The 13,127-nt window shown below is 35.4% G+C and overlaps 1 non-coding gene across 1 annotated transcript; it reads left to right on the top strand.

Annotated features, from left to right (window-relative positions):
* Positions 1-5,663: 5,663 nt before the first annotated feature.
* LOC113873955 lies at positions 5,664-5,770 on the top strand. Its single transcript, XR_003506020.1, has one exon. It is a non-coding gene; the product is annotated as a small nucleolar RNA R71 (small nucleolar RNA).
* The last annotated feature ends 7,357 nt before the right edge of the window (positions 5,771-13,127 follow it).

The following is a 13,127-nucleotide window of genomic DNA, read 5'->3' as shown; positions in this document are numbered from 1 at the left end:
GCATAAGACAAATGAGAGTAGAAGCACCACAGGCCTTACACTTGCTTCCTGACTAAACTTTTGACCATGCTTTTGCTAAAAGGGGCTGGGTTGGTGTTGTATTTGTGTAGCTGCAGCTATCCAGCGACTATATATGCTAAGAAAGACCTCGACGGATCCCAGGAAATGTGAAATTGGGAAATTGGAAATGTTAGTAGTGATAAACTTAAGTTGAATAAATTAAAATATTAATAATCTTGTCATATTATTTGTGTTTTGTATGCTTAGTAATGAAAATGGAGACTCATCCTTACATAACCATTTTAGGAACCCATTATGACAACACCCATTGAGAGTCTTAGGCTTGTAGATAGTTTTGTAACTATAAGGTTAAATTATGTATTTAATGAGTATCAGAGATTGTGTTTCTTTAGAATTATTATATATGAAAATGATGTTTCTAGTGACATCATTATGATGGAAATGGAATTATCTTTTAGTATTCCTTTTGATTTCTCTATAAGTAGAATCCATCATACTCTATGTGTATATATCTTTCCTTGCACTGTGAGAACCCTAGCAGCTTTGACGTATCTGTTCACGTATCACGACCACAATTATCTTGGGAAACCATCCTATTGGACGTTTGAGCGGATTACTAGTGCTCATGTTACTGTGGATCTTGGTGATCTATATCTCGGATCAGATGACGACCTCGACTCCAATGATATTGCGAGGATAGAGGACTGGCATGAGATGACTAATGTCTCTTGGTCACGTGATGGATAGGTTGCTCATTAGGACTTATTATGTTTTGTATTTTGTAAATGTTGGAAATAAAGTCCTAATGTATTTTATTGTATTTTAATGAATACTTTGTAAATGTTAACATTATGTATATCATGAGAACAATATACGTTCATGTATTTTAATGCTTCTTCTTCAGGTTCTGCTTAATCATTATTGACTCGTTATTCAAAGTTTTGTACAATTAATCAAAATGAATGGAATATATGATAATTTTACTGTTATATTTGAACGGTAAATAAAAATTTATCTCATTTTTCATTTAATTCTGAAATTTTACTATTATTGTTTAAAATAAAAATAAGAATGTTATAGTGATCGACCCCAGGGTCGAAAACTTAACCTACACAATCAACTCAATAGAGTTTTAAAACACTTCCTATTCAAGAAAATGCTTTGCTATTGCAAGTCAAGTCAAGGTGATCAATGAATTTTTATACACTTGTGATAGCTTTGTAATAAGCCTAATTAGTTGTGAATTATGCTTAATTGTATTGTTTTGGCTGAGTTTTATATTATTGGGCTTAATTGGGCTTAATTGTTAAACTTTGTTAATTTTCGGCTTTTAGAGCCTTTTGACCTTTGCTTATTGTGTAGGTAATTTCTCGGGCTATAGTTATCGGATCTGAGTGATTCCAATTGCATTTGAAAGCTAAGAGATGGGCCTACAACACTCATAGACATTTAAAGGCTGAATCATAGCATCCAAAAACAAAATTGGATCAAAAGTGGGCTGGAAGACGCAATTCGCGGATTTTGGACCTTAGTGCAGTGTTTGGGTCATATCTCGGCCCACAGATGTCCGATTCGACTCATTCCAGTGGCATTTGAAAGCTAACATCCATGGCTTGAATGGAAGTTCAATAAAAATATAACAGACACGCTTCCTGGCCGAATTGGAAGGAGGAAGTTACGGTTTATTGTTGAAGATTTTGAAAAGTCAGATTTGAATAAAAGGTGGGGAGTTTTTCTTGTTGGAAGACTTTTTTTTTTTCTACTCATTTTTTTTGGAGATTTTTCTTTTTGTGAGCTTCCATCCATGGAGGAGTAGTTTCGTTTATCTAGTTCAAGGATCACCGAAATACAACATTCATGAGAATCGGTTTGTAGATTTTATATTTGAATTCGGGTTTCCTGGTTTCTTGTTTCTCTCCATTCTGATTAATATTATGAACTGAAGGTTTTTGTTTGATTTATTTTTCAGAGGCAATTCAATTTATTGTTTTGTTTCGGTTGAAGTGCATAAATTGATTTTTCAAAAATTAAGGTTAATTAAGTGGTTCAAAAAGTTAACATGTTCGATTAGGTTTTTTTAGGTTTCTAAGTTTAATTGAATTTGTGTTAATCAAATGCATGAAGGTTTTCGTGTGATTGCTTGATTTAATTTGAGGTCTCAGTCGAATCTAGTCTTTAACCACCGAATTTGAATAATATGTAGTTTGGGATTCCGTGATTGAATATTTGCTTATTCTTTCTTGATTCTTAAATTAAGTGTTTTTCTAATTGATTTAATCCTTTCAACTTTGACTCTGTTTTATTGATTCTATATCACCCCCCCCATCCTACATACTCTCCAAATAGATTAATTTGTCTCTGTGATCCTTTGGAAAACGATCCTGGTTGCTTGCCTCATGCTATAGTAATTAGGTTTATTTTTGACACGTGTACGTCCCCGTGTCAAATTGGTGTCGTTGCCAGGGATCATTGAGGCGTTTAACCGTATTTAGAGTGCTTTCCTTATTCTGTTTAATATTCTCTTTAGTCTATTTTGCAGTGCTTTGCTTCAACCCTGTTTTCCTTGAAGCCTTCAACGTGAAAACTTACATCTGATTTGACTTTAGAGTTTGGGGCTGAATTTTGGTGTCCAAATAGCACTCATCAGGCTGATCAACCTTGACCAAAGGAGCTCCCGCCAATTCCTTCATCTGGTAGGTGTTTTTTGGCAAAAGGGTAAAAAGGTAATTTTTCTGGCGACTAACTGAGATTGGGCTAAAACTTGGTCAGGCATAGTAGAAAAATTCAAGGATCAATACCACACAATTTGAGACTAAATTGAGGGGTGCACCCCTCAATTTCCAAAATTCAATCGTTTAGACCACTTTTTCAATTTTTTTAGTATTTTATGATTTTTAAAAATAGTGAAAAAAATTCACAAAAATAGGAAATTTAATTTCTAGTACTTTTGTAGTGGTCCCATAATTTTTTTTTAAATTTTAAAATTTTTTTTTCGCTGGTCTTATTTCTCGGTTAGCATATTGTGTTTGGGAATTTGTGACTAGCTTTTTTTTAATTTACAAAAATAGACAGTAAAATCATCCATAAACACCTTCATGCAACTCTCCAAAAGGTCAGAAAATATACTCACCATACACCTCTGAAAGGTGCCCGAAGCGTTGCACAAACGAAATGGCATCCTAGTGTAAGCAAATGTGCCAAATGGGCAAGTGAATGTAGTCTTGTGCTGGTCCTCTGGTGCAATATGAACCTGCATGTATCCAGAAAATCCATCTAAAACACAGTAATGGGATTTACCTGCCAGCATCTCTAAAACTTGATCAATGAATGGAAGAGGGAAATGATCCTTGCGAGTAGCCTGGTTAAGTCTTCTCTAATCTACACAAACTCGCCAACTGTTTTGAACTCTGGTTGGAACCAACTCATCATTATGGTTCTTCACCACAGTCATCCCAGTCTTCTTTGGGACCACCTGTACAGGACTAACCCACTTACTGTCAGAAATGGCATAAATAATACCTGCTGCCAGTAGCTTTGTGACCTTCTTCTTCACAACATCCAAAATAGTAGGATTGAGTCGTCTCTGTGGCTGTCTCACAGGTCGAAACTCATCCTCCAATAAAATTTGGTGCATACAAATAGCAGGACTAATCCCAAGAAGGTCAGCAAGAGTTCAACCATTGGCCTTCCTATGATCTCTCAAAACCTGCAGTAATCTCTCCTCTTGATCAGATTTGAGATCACGAGCTATAATGACAGGAAGTCGTTGGTTGTCCTCTAAGTAGGCATACTTCATATGTGCAGGCAAAGGCTTAAGCTCTACTGATGGAGGTGGAGATAGGTCAACTGCTGGTGGTGAAACATCTACGTAGTGGGGTAACTATATCTGTTGCACATGCAATATCAACACTACAAACAGCACAAATAGATGAATCATCACAAGTACACAGCAAACAAATCATCTAAATTTTTGCAATCATCAATAAGAAAATCAATAACATCCAAACTGAAAACAAAATGGTTCTCTGTTGGGTGTCTCATTGCCTCAAAAATGTTGAACTGCACCAAATTGTCACCAAACTCCATGGAAAGGGTCCCTGCATGAACATCTATCTTTGTTCTTGCCGTCCTCAAGAATGGTCTCCCAAGGATCAATGTAGCATGGCTGGACAGGTCATCCTCCATCTCTAGAATATAAAAATCAGCAGGAAAAAGGAGGTCCTCAACTTTGACAAGAACATCTTCCACGACACCAAGTGGCTGCACAGTGCTTTTGCTGGCTAGCTAGACTACAATTCCTGTAGGAATCAAATCTCCAATCTGCAATGATCTAAAAACAGATGCAGGCATAACATTAATTGAAGCACCTAAATCCAGCATAGCATTTGTAAAAACTTCCTCTCCAATAGTACAAGGGATGGTGAAAGTTCCTGGATCTTTGCACTTCTGTGGTAACTCAAGGAGCAAGTCTTGTGGAATGATTGCAGACACATTCTTATTCTGGAGAAGTGCAGAACCATTTCTCCCCATACTCACTCGCTCATTACCTTTTAGCTTCCTCTTGTTAGTACACAGTTTCTTTAGAAACTTTTCATATTTTGGAACTTGTCGGATGGCATCAAGGAGAGGAATATTTACTTCTATTCTGCTAAACATGTCCAACAACTCATTATCTGACTCTGGTTTTTTTCTTGCTGCTGCTGGTCTGTTCGGGAAAGGCAGTGGAACATGTTTCTCAGTGGCTACATCACTATTATTTTCAGAATCTGGTGTTGTGGTAACTCTTTTCCACTTCGCAGTGTAATTGCACTATTACACTCACATTTCCCTTTGGATTCATGACTGTTTGAGAAGGTAGATTACTGGAACCTTGAGATTGAATCTGACTCAATTGAGTGGCTAGTTATCCAACCTGAATCTTCAAATCTTAGATAGTTGCTTGCATGTTCTGTTGAAACTGTAGATTGTTTGTAGCCATTTGTTGCATCATCTCCTCGAATGATGGTTGACTCCTTTGTACAGGAGGGAGTGGTGGAGGTGGCTGTTGCCTGAATGGAGGCTAATATTTGCTTACAGCAGGTTGAAATGAAGGTTGTTGACTTTGTTGCTGTTGCTGCCCCCATTTCAAGTTTGGATGATCTCTCCAACCTGCGTTATATGTCTGGGAGTATGGGTTATAATTCTACTGCTGCTGATTTGGAGATCTATATTACTGTTGTTGGTTGGTGTACATTCCAGAAACATTCGCATTCGCATCTATCTCTTGCAAGGTAGGGCATGAATCTGTAGGGTGCTCAGTGGAAGTACATATGCCACAGACTCTTGTTGGTTGCTCACTTGCTTGTTGTTGACCAATTGCCAAATGCCTCACCATGATAGTTAACTCGTTGATTTTGTTTTCCAGCCTCTAATTTTTCACACCATAAACAGCACTAGTACCAGCACCAAGTGCTATCTCATTCACTCCCTTAGCAGCTCCTCTGAATCTGAATTATTGAGTGTTGGCTGCCATATTGGTAATAAGTTGCCTTGCAGCCTGTGGTGTCTTATCCATCAATGCTCCTCCACTTGCTGCATCTATCATACTCCTGTCCATCAAAGTTAGTCCCTCATAAAAATATTGAATTAGTAATTGCTCACTTATTTAATGGTGAGGACAGGTAGCACACAGCTTGTTGAATCTCTCCCAGTGGTCATACAAAGTCTCTCCATTCAGCTGCCTTATACCACAAATCTCTTTTCTTATTGCTGCAGTTCTGGAGGCAGGGAAGAATTTTTCCAGAAATAACCTCTTCATTTGATTCCATGTAGTGATTGTTGAAGGTAGGAAGTAAAGCCAATCTTTTGCAATACCATCTAGATAGAAAGGAAACGCCTTCATCTTGACATGGTCTTCAAGCACTCCCTGAGGTCTCATGGTGGAACACACCACATGGAACTCTTTTAAGTGCTTATGAGGATCTTCACTTGCGAGTCCATGAAACTTTGGCAACAAATGGATAAGTCCAGATTTAAGCTCATAAGAAGTTGTTTCATCTTTAAGATATTGGACACACCATGACTGACACACAACATTAGGTGTGGCCAATTCCTTCAAAGTTAGCTCAGGGTTATTAGCCATGTCCTCAATTTTAATCTCAGATTCACTAACAGTAGGATTAACAGTTTCAGAATCACCACGTACACTACCACTGTTTTTGCTAGCTCTTATCCTACAAAGTGTTCTTTCTATTTCAGGATCAGGTTCATTCAATACACAAGGGTTGGCCCTGGTCATGCAAGGTTAGAACCAACAAGAACAACAATTACTCAATGAATGCACAAAGTCAATTTACAAAGCAAGTACCATCAAAATGCAAGATACGAATGAAGTGGAACCATGATAAATCTCTTTTTGGTATGGGAAAACACCACAAAAAAATTTCAGATTTTTTTGAATTGATTTACTATGGAAACTAGAGGCCTAAAATAAAAAAAAATAAAAAAAAAGGTCAATAAATGCTAAAAAAAAAAAAACTTTTAGAAAACAGGCGATTTTTGAAATTCTGGACAGCCTCAACCAACAGAGTGGGTTGATGGCATAGGAAATTTTTTTCTACCCCAAATGCATATGCAATATGCTCAATTTGGAGTTTTCTAGCAAAAGTTATGTCACTTTAAAGTTTCACAAAAATTTTCTTGGCCACTAAGATGTATCTCTTTTTCTATTAATGATTTTTGTAATCCACCAACTCTAAACACTAATACACACCAAAAGAAATGTGGACACAAAAATTCAGATCAAAATTCGATCTTTAGTTTTTTTTTTTTTCAATTTTTCAAAATCTGATGAATAGTCAATAAACAGTACTAATGGAATAGTAAAATCTAATAGCAAAATATGCAGCAACTAACTTTTCTATTCCTACTAGTCCTCTGTTTTTCGCATGCAGCCACACATAATGGAACCAATTCACACACTTAATTGCAAATTGAATTACAATGAAATAATGGAATAGACAATCAAAGGAACACAACTAAACACTAAAACACGAATCAATCGTCATACACATACGAATTCAATTGCAAAACTAAAACTAAAAAATTGAAAAACAAACACAAAATACTTAGTGATCAAACTGGAATTTAAGAATGATTATTGAAGAAAGCAAACATCAAATTACAAAATGCTCTCAAAACTGTAAAATAGAATGCATGAGCAAACGAATCACAGAATCAATTACACAAGAATAGAGTTTGCAAACGAACAAAAACACAATACGCAGAATGGAATACCCGAACAAAATGCACGATGAAATAAAAACAAAATGACTTATGTCCCCGGCAACGGCGCCATTTTGAGAACCACGTCGTAATGGTATCAAATAAACTATATTTTCTCAACAATTTTGCAATAGAAGGAGTAACCCTAGGTCATCTCACAAGGACATAAAATACATTCTGCATCTGGTTCCATCATACAGTTTTCAGGTTAGCTTGGGAGAGGATTGTTTGAATTAAAATTGTAAACAACAGAAAAGAACAAAGAATAATTCCAACGAAATATGAACTTCAACCAATTCAAAATCTCAATCACTACAATGCAATTCTCATTGTTATAAGAATACAATTCCAACGAATTTCCAATCAACACCAATTCAATTCGACATTAACAATCTGAAATCTAAGTTCAAATTATGAATTCCATCAAAACAAAAACTGCAATCGCAAATCCAATGCTCTAACGAAATTCAGAACGATTGATTGATTGAATTAGGTGAATTCATTTATTTCGAATCTAAAATTCTCATTCTCTGTTTAGGTTGCAAATGAAAATTCAATATCATGAAAAATACGTAATTATCCTAATCAGAAAAACAGGAGGAAGGGAGAGAATTTGATAGAACCTAATTCGAAACACAAATGCAATGTAGTTCTTGAAACCTTCAACCGATTGATGGATTAGCCTTGCGTCATGACCATGCTTGCTTCGGCCAAAACCAGAAAAAATGAAAAGATGGAATGTAGAGAGACGAAAATAAAAGAGAGGAAAAGAAAGAATTTAGAATAGAGACTTTTTGAATTCTAAAAAATGAGGGAAGAGGTATCGTACATGAAGTCATAACCTCTATTTAAAGACAAAAAAATTGGGCTTAATTAAGGCCCACCTCCCTAATAAGGTTCCTAAACACCTAACTAAGTAATATAAAAAATACAATCAAATTCTGAAAATTTCAGTGCAGGGACGCAATATTGTGACGCAATTTTGGGCCTGAAGATGCTCGAACCGGACTTTTCTCCCAACAAAGAAGTTGTAGATCTCTCTCTTATCTTTCCAAGGACACAAATTTTGTTCAGTTCTGAATAGTGTATCACTAGATATGGTCTTTGCAAGAAATTGTGTCAAAACAAGAAATTATGGCAGGAATTAAGAAATATTTACATTTAAATCCTAAATGACTTACTAACACAAATCTGAACTAACATATCAAAATAACACACTAATAAGACTCAATTAAACCAAAAATATGGAGAAAAAGATGTACTAAAATATGACTATCAGAGTCTGAGTCTTTGCGTTCTGATTTCGAGCATATTACTACTAATATGGCTAACAGAACCTTGAAGGAACTTGCAGCACCTGATGTTAACCATCAAGCTCTAGCCATCCAATACCCTGTTCTGAATGGAGGCTTTGAGCTGAAGTCTGGATTAATCGACTTGCATCCCAAATTTCTAAAATTCAATCGTTTAGACCACTTTTTCAATTGTTTTAGTATTTTACGATTTTTAAAAATAGTGAAAAAATTCACAAAAATAGAAAATTTAATTTCTCGTACTTCTTTGGTGGTCCCATAATTTTTTTTCAATTTTAAATTTTTTTTCGTTGGTCATGTTTCTTGGTTGGCATATTGTGTTTGGGAATTTGTGACTAGCATTCATATGTGTTTGATGTTGCATGACATGAACCAACCCTGGTGAATTGCATCCTTTTAATCCTGAGATTGATAGGACATTTCGTCATTTAAGTAGAACACATAAAAGGCTTTCCTTCATCGAGGTTCCAATTGATAGCAGTGTAGGTTCTGCTAGTAGTGTTCATCATTCTATTTTATTGCATTCTAAGTCCGAGTCTAAGTCTTTGCATTCTGATTTCGAGCATATTACTACTAATATGGCTAACATAACCTTGAAGGAACTTGCAACATCTGATGTTAACCATCACGCTTTCGCCATCCAACTCCCTGTTCTGAATGGAGACTCTGAGCTGAATTCTGGATTAATCCACTTGCTTTCCAAATTTCCAAAATTCAATCGTTTAGACCACTTTTCAATTCTTTTAGTATTTTATGACTTTTAAAAATAGTGAAAAAATTCACAAAAATAGGAAATTTAATTTCTAGTACTTCTGTGGTGGTCCCATAATTTTTTTAAAATTTAAAATTTTTGTTTGGTTGGTCATGTTTGTCGGTTAGCATATTGTGTTTGGGAATTTGTGACTAGCATTCTTAGGTGTTTGATGTTGCATGCAACGAGCCAATCCTGGTGAATTGCATCCTTTTAATCCTGAGATTGATAGGACATTTCGTCATTTAAGTATAACACATAAAAGGCTTTCCTTCATCGAGGTCCAAATTGATAGCAGTGTAGGTTCTACTAGTAGTGTTAATCATTTTGTTTTTGTGCATTCTGAGTCTGAGTCTGAGTCTTTGCTTTCTGATTTTGCACATATTACTACTAATATCGCTAACAGAACCTTGAAGGAACTTGTAGCACCTGATGTTAACCATCAAGCTATAGCCATCCAATACCCTGTTCTGAATGGAGACTTTGAGCTGAAGTCTGGATTAATCCACTTGCTTCCAAATTTCCAAAATTCAATCATTTAGACAACTTTTTCAATATTTTTAGTATTTTACGATTTTTAAAAATATTGAAAAATTCACAAAAATAGTGAATTTAATTTCTAGTACTTCTGTGGTGGTCCCATAATTTTTTTTAAAATTTTAAATTTTTTGTTTCGTTGGTCTTGTTTCTTGGTTAGCATACTGTGTTTGGGAATCTGTGACTAGCATTCTTATATGTTTGATGTTGCATGACACGAGCCAACCCTGGTGAACTGCATCCTTTTAATCATAACATTGATAGGACATTTTGTCATTTAAGCAGAACACATAAAAGGTTTACCTGCATCGAGGTTCAAATTGGTAGAAGTGTAGGTTCTAATAGTAGTGTTAATCATTCTGTTTTTTTGCATTTTGAATCTGAGTATGAGTCTTTGCGTTCGGATTTCGAGCATATTACTACTAATACGGCTAACAGAACCTTGAAGGAACTTGCAACACCTGATGTTAACCATCAAGCTCTAGCCATCTAATACCCTGTTCTAAATGGAGACTTTGAGCTAAAGTCTGGATTAATCCACTTCCTTCACAAATTTCCAAAATTCAATCGTTTAGACCACTTTTTATATTTTTTTAGTTTTTTACGATTTCTAAAAATAGTGAAAAAATTCACAAAAATAGGAAATTTAAATAATAGTGCTTCTATGGCGATCCCATAATTTTTTTTAAAATTTTAATTTTTTATTTCGTTGGTCTTGTTTCTCGGTTAGCATATTGTGTTTGGGAATTTGTGACTAGCATTCTTATATGTTTGATGTTGCATGACACGAGCCAACCCTTTTGAATGGCATCCTTTTAATCGTAAGATTGATAGGACATTTCGTCATTTAAGTAGAACACATAAAAGGCTTTCCTTCATCGAGGTTCAAATTGATAGCAGTGTAGGTTCTACTAATAGTGTTAATCATTTTGTTTTTGTGCATTCTGAGTCTGAGTCTGACTCTTTGTGTTCTGATTTCGAGCATATTACTACTAATATGGCTAGCATAACCTTAAAGGAACTTGCAGCACTTGATGTTAGCCATCAAGCTATAGCCATCTAATACCCTGTTCTGCATGGAGACTTTGAGCTGAAGTCTAGATTAATCCACTTGCTTCCCAAATTTCCAAAATTCAATCGTTTAGACCACTTTTTCAATTTTTTTAGTATTTTACGATTACTAAAAATTGTGAAAAAATTCACAAAAATAGGAAATTTAATTTCTAGTACTTCTGTGGTGGTCCTATAATTTTTTTTAAAATTTTAAATTTTTTATTTCGTTGGTCATGTTTCTCGGTTAGCATATTGTGTTTGGGAATTTGTAACTAGCATTCTTATGTGTTTGATGTTGCGTGACACGAGCCAACCCTTTTGAATGGCATCCTTTTAATCGTAAGATTGATAGGACATTTCGTCATTTAAGTAGAACACATAAAAGGCTTTCCTTCATCGAGGTTCAAATTGATAGCAGTGTAGGTTCTACTAGTAGTGTTAATCATTTCGTTTTTGTGCATTCTGAGTCTGAGTCTGAGTCTTTGTGTTCTGATTTCGAGCATATTACTACTAATATGGCTAGCATAACCTTAAAGGAACTTGCAGCACTTGATGTTAGCCATCAAGCTATAGCCATCTAATACCCTGTTCTGCATGGAGACTTTGAGCTGAAGTCTAGATTAATCCACTTGCTTCCCAAATTTCCAAAATTCAATCGTTTAGACCACTTTTTCAATCTTTTTAGTATTTTACGATTACTAAAAATCGTGAAAAAATTCACAAAAATAGGAAATTTAATTTCTAGTACTTCTGTGGTGGTCCCGTAGTTTTTTTTAAAATTTTAAATTTTTTATTTCGTTGGTCATGTTTCTCGGTTAGCATATTGTGTTTGGAAATTTGTAACTAGCATTCTTATGTGTTTGATGTTGCGTGACACGAGCCAACCCTTTTGAATGGCATCCTTTTAATCGTAAGATTGATAGGACATTTCGTCATGTAAGTAGAACACATAAAAGGCTTTCCTTCATCGAGGTTCAAATTGATAGCAGTGTAGGTTCTACTAGTAGTGTTAATCATTTTGTTTCTGTGCATTCTGAGTCAGAGTCTGAGTCTTTGTGTTCTGATTTCGACCATATTACTACTAATATGGCTAGCATAACCTTAAAGGAACTTGCAGCACTTGATGTTAACCATCAAGCTCTAGTCATCTAATACCCTGTTCTGAATGGAAACTTTGAGCTGAAGTCTAGATTAATCCACTTACTTCCCAAATTTCCAAAATTCAATCGTTTAGACCACTTTTTCAATTTTTTTAGTATTTTATGATTTTTAAAAATAGTGAAAAAGTTCACAAAAATAGGAAATTTAATTTCTAGTACTTCTGTGGTGGTCCCGTAGTTTTTTTTTAAATTTTAAATTTTTTATTTCGTTGGTCTTTTTTCTCGGTTAGCATATTGTGTTTGGGAATTTGTGACTAGCATTCTTATGTATCTGATGTTGCATGACACGAGCCAACCCTGATGAACTGCATCCTTTTAATCCTGAGATTGGTAGGACATTTCGTCATTTAAGTAGAACACATAAAAGGCTTACCTGAATCAAGGTTCAAATTGATAGAAGTGTAGGTTCTAATAGTAGTGTTAATCATTCTGTTTTTATGCATTCTAAATCTAAGTATGAGTCTTTGCGTTCAGATTTCGAGCATATTACTACTAATACAGCTAACAGAACCTTGAAGAAACTTGCAGCACCTGATGTTAACCATCAAGCTCTAGCCATCTAATACCCTGTTCTGAATGGAGACTTTGAGCTGAACTTGCAGCACCTGATGTTAACCATCATTCATGATTTATGTGTTGTTTATGCCGAAATTAATACATGCCTGCATGGTTTAGATTCTGAACAGATTTTTTCTGATGAGTTATATGCTGATCATCCTGTTGTGGGATATGATAATGCTCTTGTGCAAGATTTTTCACATGTTGCAGGTGCTGAAGTTACACCAGCAGATCAAATAAGATAAGTGTCGTTCATACAAGAGCCACCAACAGTGGAGCTCAAGCCACTGCCAGAAAATATGAAGTATGCATTTTTGGCACCCAATGAGAAGCTGCCAGTCATAATAGCCAAGGATCTGCGACCAGAACAGGAAGAGAAGTTGCTTAACATCCTGAAACATAATGTAAAGGCTATAGGCTGGACACTTGTTGACATTTCTGGAATTAATCCTTCCACATGCATGCATAAAA

Source organism: Abrus precatorius, unplaced genomic scaffold (assembly GCF_003935025.1).
Source record: "Abrus precatorius isolate BTA unplaced genomic scaffold, Abrus_2018 Scaffold7, whole genome shotgun sequence".
Taxonomy (NCBI): Eukaryota; Viridiplantae; Streptophyta; class Magnoliopsida; order Fabales; family Fabaceae; genus Abrus; species Abrus precatorius.
Note: the sequence above shows the minus strand (reverse complement) of the source record. Positions and strands in the feature narration are given on the sequence as shown.